Source organism: Tenrec ecaudatus, chromosome 4 (genome assembly GCF_050624435.1).
Source record: "Tenrec ecaudatus isolate mTenEca1 chromosome 4, mTenEca1.hap1, whole genome shotgun sequence".
Lineage (NCBI taxonomy): Eukaryota > Metazoa > Chordata > Mammalia > Afrosoricida > Tenrecidae > Tenrec > Tenrec ecaudatus.
Window position 1 is genome coordinate 185,861,870 of NC_134533.1, and position 9,690 is coordinate 185,871,559.

The window sequence follows — 9,690 nt, forward strand, 5'->3', positions numbered from 1 at the left end:
GAAATTAACAGTGAGAAAGCTCTCACTGGTGACGTAAATGAATGGCTCACATCGCCATGACATTTTACTGCACCCTTCAAACAGATGGGATTCCAGAGCTAATGGGCCTCCATTGAGATGAATGAGATTCCACACTATTAGCACATTGGCATAGAAATGGGCTGGATTGGGCTGCACAGGCATTCTTTCAGCAACAAAGAAGCCTACAAAGCTATCCTGTCTCCAGTACCCATCAAGGCAGGGCCCATTTGTTATGGAATCCCATTCTGTTCTGCTAAAGCCACATTCACTATCAGATGACACTGCTGGGGCCCTGCACGGAAACCCAGAGGATCAGATCAGCTATTAACTACCAAGGATGCTGATGTGACTAGTTTGGTTACAGAAGACCAGTAAGTGGCCATAGAGGTAGGAGGGAGGCAAACATCCAGAGAAAAGGCAGACTCACTGATAAACAAATGGACTAAGGCCACCTGTGTTGGCAAAGGTCAGCCAAGACATTGAAATTCAATGAAGAGGACTTTAAGTTAAAGAAAACAGACAAGCACCAGGGAACCTATCCAGTTGTCAGAAGGCAGGGGACCAGTGGCCCCTTTGCTATAGAAAGGACCCAGCATGGGGTATGCTCTGCAGATGGGGCTGGGGTAGCTCACAGGCTGTGGATCACATCTGGCACACAGGTGTATGGCCTGGTATTCCTAAAGCAGCCATCAACTATTATGTGGAAAGAGTTCAACTGCTGTTTTGGATAGAAATAAAAAGGAATTATAGCTGAGATATAACAATGCATTTTTTTTGAAGTGTATGGGTCCCAGCCAACACATTCTCTCCCCACAAGATTACATTTTTAATCCACCTACTTAATTACCATATATACTCGAGTATAAACTGACTCAAATATCAGCCAAGGCAACTAATTTTACCACAAAAACTACATTAAAATGTGCAGAAAATGGCTTATACATGAGTATATACGGTAACTAGCTTCTCAGTGGAACAAATGATATTAGTGAGTTAGAGTAATAATGCCACTGGAGTGGCCATTTAATTCTGGCAACTCTAAAGCAAATTATTTCATAAATGGAGACTTTATTCAATTCAGTTCCATTCCAATTCAATTCTCAGTCCTTTCTATGGCCAAAGCACTGAGCTAGACCTATGGGGGTCTAGAGCAAGGAAGGAATAATCCCAGTCCACAACTCAACAAGGGAATGAACACCGACTGGCACACAAACTCTAACAAGGTCATGCAAATAAAGTGTGCGTGCTGGAGTGAGGTGGGAAGAGGGAGACACTTTCAAAGGAGGGAGGGATCGTGCCCATTTGGAGGCGAGTAGAGAAAGAGTGGATGGGGTGGGGAGCATAGAAGTTGACTACAGAAAAAGAAGGATTTCACGACCTATCGATGAAGGAGGACAAATATAGTGGGAGTATAGCAATAATTCACATGGAACGGAATATCAGACATACAGAAAAGTGTATCAAGTCATAGAAATTTAAACTAGAAGGTGGTAATAAGAATACATTGGAGGGGGTTTGGAGGTGAGAATAATATGTTTATAAGTGATTGGTTCGATTAGGCAAGCTTCATTAGTCAATAAGGGTATTGAATGACTGCTTGCATATTAGGCCCTCCACACTGAATGTTTATTGAAAACATAAAAATAAAAAGCCTTTCATCACCCCTACTAGCTCACAGTGGGAGGGAAAGTTAGCCCACTCTCCTCAGGTTTGTCCCATGTACCATTAGAGACAGGCACCTGGGATTAAGAAAGCAGAAACAGACACACAAAGTCAACAAGGACCTGGAAGGGGGGGGTGTGACATTTGAGTTAGTATGTCCCTCACTGCCATGGAATCGGCCAATGTGTAGAGACCCTTGAGGTCAGAGTAGAACTTTCTCTGAGAGTTTCTGAGACTGTAACTCGTTACCGGAGCACAAAGCCCACACTTTCTCCCACATGGGCTTGAACTGCTAACCTTGTAGATTACAGACCAACTCGTAACCACTATGCCAGCCACCAGGGCAGAGTGTCTTCTAAGTAGAATAAAGAAACTTCAGGATATCAGCCAGGATGCAGTGAGAAATACAGGGAAATAGAATGAACTAGACGGAGGATGGTTCCATGTACGTCGTTACAGAGACTGGACATTTCCGAAGGCAATGGCTGGGGAACCGCGGTCCAGTTCCAGTTGCTGGAGGACCTGCTCTCATGCAGAGTGATGGGATAGAAGTATGTCTCAACGATTTTTCCATGGTCTGTTTTTCATAGGTAGGTCACTATATGCCTTACTTCTAAGGAGCCTCTGTCTAGGCTCCAACTTCCAACTTCCTTTTTTTAAGAGACTATTCCTCAATCTGCTTAGGTATAATTTGTGAAGTGCTACAAATTCTAAAACCTGTCCAGTAAACCCGCTCGTAGGATATAGAAGATATGGTCACAGGCTGCTGAAGTGTACACCTCATCTATAGTCTATACTTAACATGCTCTTTCTCTGCTGCCCAGTGGCAGTGCCAGGTAAGTGTTGGATTTCCAATGGCAAGGTTGGCTGTTCAAACTCACCAGCTGCTCCATGGGAAAAAGATGAGGCTGTCTGCTCCTGTAAAGAGTGACAAAGCCTCAGAAAACCTATATACAGTCCACTTAATGGCAATGTTTGTGGGTTTGTTTCTTTTTTCTCATCCTAAAAATCTGTTTCTTTTGAGTACTTTCCTCCCTGGAAATGATCTCATCACAGCAAATTAGTATGCTTACAACCAGAACTGACCCACCCAAATGCACAGAAAGGATGGTGCAGCCTAGAGTCGAGCCCAGGACAAAAGGACTTTGGTCAAGGAACAAAAAGTCATTGGAAAGATGTCCCCAGATCAACTTATACATTAATTATGAAAGAGGAGTCTAACAAGAATCATAACTCTGGCTCAAGGCATATTCACCACCATCCTTGAAAATCTTTTACATATTCATAATTCCCGCAATTTATTTCCTGGTCCATGAGTATTAAATAACAAATCTCCCCCTTTTTTTTGGGGGGGGGTAGAGGAGGAGAGCTTGCCTTGGTGACTCTATTCCAGGCTTGCTTCTTGTTTGATCAACAAAAATAAAGCTTTCCTCATTCACTCTTCGATTTTAAGCCAAGCCAAGCCAGACCCGGGCTGGTAATATTTAGTAGCTGATTGAATTTAATTTTACCACATAGGGATTGTAATGGACCATTCTCAAACCACGCCTCAAACACACTGCCATTACGCCCGTTTTTATTCATAGGGACCCTATAGGAGGTAGAAATGTTACTGGGGTTTTCTGAGGCTGCAAATGTTGAGGAGAGCAGAAAGCCTCCTCTTCCTCACAAGGACCAGCTGATGGGCTCACCCTGCTGGCCTTGTGGTTAGCAGTCAATTGCAACCCACTTGAGGCGTGATGTGAGCAGCTTTACATGGTCCAAGGCCACTTTGCAGTCCAGTGCTCTACCGCTCGGCTCTATCCCCTTGACAAGGCCACTTTGAGAGCGATGTGGAGAATGGATAGCAATGATGTCTGGTTGCAGGCTGGGCCGCCAAAAGGCTACTGCAACGGTTCAGCAGCAAAGCCTCGAGACGCTGGTCCGTGGTCGATGTACGAATCCAAAGGATACATAGATAAAAGGGGGCACGGATTGAAAAAGGTGTAGATTGAACATTTCCTCTAAGAAAGAATCAAGGCTGCAGCCTGAGACTCTAAATTTAGAAACTACATACCTAGGGACTTCATTGTGATTGGGGACAGAGAAGAAGCAACAGGTTTCGGGGAAAACTTAGTACACTTTAAATGAGTTAAGTTGATGTTGCTTTGGTGCTTTGGTGGAGTTGGCTTCACTCTTACCAACCCAATGGGATGAAATGCTGCCTAGCTTTAAACCAGCGGTTCTCAACCTGTGGGTTGCGACCTCTTTGGGGGGTCGAATGACCCTTTCACTGGGGTCGCCTGAGTCATAAGAGTAGCAAAATGATAGCTATAAAATAGCAATGAAAATAATTTTATGGTTGGGGAGTCACCCCAACATGAGGAACTGCATTAAAGGCTCACGGCATTAAGAAGGTTGAGGACCATTGCCCTATAGCATCGTCACAACTATTTTCATATTAGAGTCCATTGCAGCAGCCACAGGGCCAATCCATCTCATTGAGGGCCTTCCTCCTATTCCGCTGGCCCTCTGCTTCACCAAGGAGAAGGCCCTTCTCCGGGGACTGTCTCTCCTGGTAACCTGTTCAAAATACCTCGGGTAAATTTTCTCCATCCTTGCTTCTAAGGCGCCTCTTGACTTCTTCCCTACCAAAATAAATTTGTTTTTCTTGACAACTCATTGTTTATTGATATTACTTGCCAAATCCACAGCTCAGTGTCCAAGTTTCCCATCATATGAGAAGATTAAAAATACCATGTGTACCTCAGTACTCAAAGTGACTTTTTGCCTTTTAAATACTTTCAAAAGGTCTTTGGCAGCAGATTTGCCCAATGCAATAAATCCTTTGATTTCTTGACTTCTGAATTCTTGGGCATTTATTGTAGATCCAAGTAAATTAAATCCTTGACAATGTAGTAACTCAGCTTAGCTCGAAAACCTTCATTTGGCTAAAATTGTCATCTTGGATCACCTCACCCTTGCTGTCCCCTAGCCCCACCTGAGAGCCTCCTAGACGCTGACTCATCCACAAAGACTCTTGCCAGATAAGCCCCTCCAGACCTCCTGACAGACCTTGTCCCGCCCTGTCAATGTCCCCCTACCCCCCTGATAGCTTGCCTGCCAGATAAGCAAGGAGTGTAGTAAATCTTGAGAGACCCTGACTCATCTGCAGGTATGTCTTCCTGACCTCCTGCCAATGTCCTCCCTTCCTGATAAGCATAGAATAGAACCACCACTTTTTCACTCCCAATCTAGCCGCCATGTGCCCCCCCCCCCAATTTCAATTATTGTATAAAGCCTGTCTGTTGCCCTTGATCAGGGCCAACAGTGTTTTTCCAGGTGCTAGCCTCCTCTTGGTGCAACTAGCTGTAATAAAAGGCTTATTTATTAATTTTAATAAAGCAGTGTGGTTTGATCTCATGCTGGTGCTACGACATTTTTCCATTTAGCATGAGTCCAGTTGTGAGGATTTTTGTTTTATTTTTGTGTGTATTTCTTTTTTATTTTTTTCTCACTGTCACTGTCTTTTTTATTTCTTTATGCGAATGGTCTGTAAGCATAATGTAATGCTAAAACAAGTCAATCACAGGAACAGCTAGGAAATGGCGGCCATGATTATAGACAAGCAGATGAAGGAGCTTCAAGAGGTTTAAGGGAAAGTTCCATGATCTTTTAATTTCAGCTTAACGTTTTGAGCCCTGACCCCCTCTCCCACCATTACTGTTTCCTTAAAAAATCAACAAGGTCAAAGAGCAGAACAATTTAGAATAATTTTTCTAAAATCAGGATGCATACAGAGATAAAGGTTCAAGTGTAAAATGTACTGTGGATTCTTTGCATTCAGTTATACATCCCTCTTGAGCAGCGGTTCTCAACCTGTGGGTCGTGACCCCTTTGGGGGTCCAGCGTCCCTTTCACGGGGGTTGCCCGATTCACAACAGTAGCAAAATGACAGTTCTGAAACAGCAACAAAAATAATTTTATGGTGTTGCTGGGAGGGGGTTGTCACCACAACATAAGGAACTGTATGCATTAGGAAGTTTGAAAACCACTGCTCTAGATCCATTAGTCCAGACGTCTCAGTAAATGCCAACAACTTCCGAGCTCAATTGGTCTGTGTCTTAAGAACTGGCCATATACAATATATTGTAGTGGACGCAGTGAGGAACAGCCAAACGAACAAGGCCCTGTCCTCAACATGAAAGCTTTGCCATCTTGCTGATAGGACGTAAAGCTAAGGGCTACAACACAAACGGAAGCGGTCAGAAGATGGCGGATGAGCACAATGTTTGGAGAGTTTAGAGAAAGGCAGGTTAGAGCTGAAGTCTAGGTAACTAGCAGTGACAACACTAATGTGGTTCTTAATTCTGTTTGTTTTTATCATGAAAAGTTTCATAATTTTGATTTTGAGAAATTTTGCGTTAAAAATGGTTTTCTTGATTACAGTGTCTTCCGGGTACTCCTTGCTCCCCTCATTCTTAACTCCGATGGAGCAGATAAGCACCTGGGTTAGCCTGGCACAACTGGGGTTTTTGTTCCCATACAAGTGGAGGGTTGCGTGTCCCTCCATAAACCCTTCGGTACCGGGGGCACCCCTCCTCTCTCCTGCTCCCCAAACAACTTAGTCAACAGCTCGAATCTGAGCTTTCTTTAGAGCACACATTCTCTACCAGTGAGTCACCAGGAGGAAGATGAAAGAACCCGGATATTATTAATTCCCTCCAATCTTATATTTCAGTTTCTCTGATAATAATTTAACATAAGTAGACATTTTAATTTCCATTAAGACAACTTCTTCCCACTATACCACTGCCTCAATCAAACCTTTGGCTGTAGAGTTGATCTGGACTCATATTAGCCCTCCTGAGCAGGGGTGCTCCCTACAGCGATCGAGATCTACTAGTCCTTTGCAAATGGAACTGGTTGGATCGCATGGTATTAAAAAAAAAAAGATGTAAGCCTATCATCAATCCCATCACTTAACTGATGTACAGCCCAGCCAATCAGATGCAAGCTTAGGTGTCAAATGCATGTGCAAACCACTTCGCTAAATACAGCAAAACTGACAAGCTAAGTTACGCTAATTTTTAGACCTTGGTTTTTTTCTTTTAAATGTAAGAAAGGGTATTAAAATGAGTGGAGGAGCTGGACCAAGTAAGAAGACAAAGACGTATCACTTTCGTACGGAATGGGAGATTTTGACACTACAAGCCGACATTCAGCTGAGGTCCTGGGCGCATGAACAGTTCTGGAGCTTACTCGCAGAGGGAAAGCACCCAAACATGAGAACATGTGCTACCTCCTTGACTGCCTGATTCAGCTCTGCTTATTTATGTGAGCCAGCCTTTCCCACGTAAAGATCATTAAGTCCAAGTACTGTCCAACCATGACCGATGATCATTTGGAAGTGTGCTTGAGGCTGGCTGTCAGCAGCTACTATCCAGACTGTGCATCCCTGGCTCATTCCATTCAGTGCAAGTCATCAGAGTACACTCAGGAAAGGACAAAAAATGTACACAGTTAATTGTGTTGTGTTGTGCAATATGGATTTATGTGGTTATGCAAGGTACATAAACATACATTGTACATATAAAGAATTCTCAATGCATTTATGAATAAATGTAATACACAAATAAATACAAATATATTTAGCATTCTTGTGGTTGGTAGATCATTTTGACTTGATCATTTTATAAGTAGCTTGCCTGCTGAAAAAGTGTGAGCACCCTGCTATCTAGAGTTCCCGAGACTGTCAATCTTTAAGGAGGTAGCCAACTTCATCTTTCCCTGGGCGGTTTCAGCCACTGACCCTTCCTTTAGCAGTCTAACACTTACCCAGCAGTATTTTAAGGATGATAAAAGACAAACTAGCAGACTTATTGCCATCAAACTGATTCAGGCTCATAGCAATCCTATAGGACAGAGAAGAACTGCCCTTGTGGGTTTCGAGACTGAAATTCTTTTTTTTAAATAATTTTATTGGGGGCTCGGACAATTCTTATCACAATCCCTACATACATCTGTTGTCAAGCACATATGTACATTTGTTGCCATCATCATTCTTAAAACATTTGCTTTCTACTTGAGCCCATAATATCGGCTGCTCATAAATTATTTTTTCACATGTTACACTGTCCGATATCTCTCCCCCACTCTCTTCTCTGCTGTCCATCCCCCAGGGAGGAGACTATACGTAGATTCTTGTAGTCGATTCCCCCTTTCTACTCCATATTCCATCCACCCTCCAGGTATTACCACTCTCACCATTGGTCCTGCAGGGGTCATCTGTCCTGGATTCCTTGTGTTTCCAGTTGCTATCTGTACCAATGTACATCCTCTGGTCTAGCCAGATTTGTAAGGTGGAATTGGGATCATGATAGTAGGGGTTGGGGGGGCGAAGCATTTAAGAACTAGAGGAAAGTTATGTTTCATCGTTGCTACCCTGCACCCTGACTGGCTCATCTCCTCCCCACAACCCTTCAGTAAGGGGTTGTCCAGTTGGCTACTGATAGGCTTTGAGTCTCCACTCTGCACTCACCTACCTTTACAATGATATGATATTTTGTTCCTTGATGCTTGATACCTGATCCCTTTGATAGCTCGTGGTCACGCAGGCTGCTGTGTTTCTTCCACGTGGGCTTTGTTGCTTCTGAACTAGATGGCCACTTGCTTATCTTCAAGCCTTTAAGACCCCAGCTGCTATATCTTTTGATAGCCAGGCACCATCAGCTTTCTTCACCACATTTACTTATGCATACATTTGTCTTCATTGATCGCATCAGGAAGATGAGCACCCACTGAAATGATTTTTAGTTCTTTGATGTCGAATAATTGGTCCCTTCTACACCTCATGGTCAGCCAAGCTGGTGTGCTTCTTCCATGTGGGCTTTGATACTTCTCAGCTAGGTGGCCACTTGTTTACCTTCAAGCCTTTAAGACCCCAGATGCTATATCTTTTGATAGCCGGGCACCATCAGCTTTCTTCACCATGTTTGCTTATGCACACATTTTTCTTCAGCAATCGTGTCAGGAAGGTGTGCATCTTGGAATGCCAATTTAATAGAACAACGTGTTCTTGCATTGAGTAAGTGCTTGAGTGAAAGTCCAATGTCCATCTGCTGCCTTAATACTAAACCTATCAATATATGCATTGATCTGTTTCCCCACACTCTTATATAAATATATTTACATATGTACATTGTAGTCTTTAGACATCTATAAGTACCCTTTGTCACCTATTTCTTTTTTTAAAAAAATTTTTTGTCACCCATTTCTTTCCTCTATTTCCTTTTATTTTCCTCTTGTCCCACTATCATGCTCAGCCTTATTAGGGTTTCAGTAATTTCTCTCGGTTACATTGCCCTTGCTGAATCCCTACCAGGCCTCTCACACCCTCCTTGCCACTGATTTTGGATCACTTGTTGCTCCCCTGTCACTGGGTTGGTCAGCACCACCTCCTTACCCCGCTTCCCCATCTCCCATGTCCCCCTGGAATCATTGGTCCCGTTGATTTCTCCTCTAGACTATTCATCCAGTCTATCTTATCTAGATAGATTTGTAGAGGTAATAATATGCACCAAAAATCAAGCCATAGCAAGAAAGGCGATGAGTGAGAACACAGCAATGACAACAAAAAAGGAAACCAATTACCTGTAGAAGAATAAATTAATTAAAAGAAAAAAGTTTTAAAAAGCAAGAAAAACCTGTAAATAGATCAAGGTCTGACTGTTGACCTCTAGGTGTGTCCTTCAGTCAGGTCTGATGGGTACTATGCTCTGGCCCCAGAGTCTGTCCTTTGTACCCCCTCAGGGGCTCCCTGCTCTGCTCCCACGGTTGCTCTGTCGCACACTTTTAGTGGTTTGTCTCAGTGTCACAGGGTCAGCCTTGGCCAGTCCCGACACTGAGTCTCCAGTGTTGTCCCCCTTAGGGCCCTGGGCCATCAAGGGATGGTGTGTCTCGAAGTGGGATCAGCCATATTGTTCACTCTATCCACTGGCTGTTCAGAGCGGGGATATTGTCCTCCAA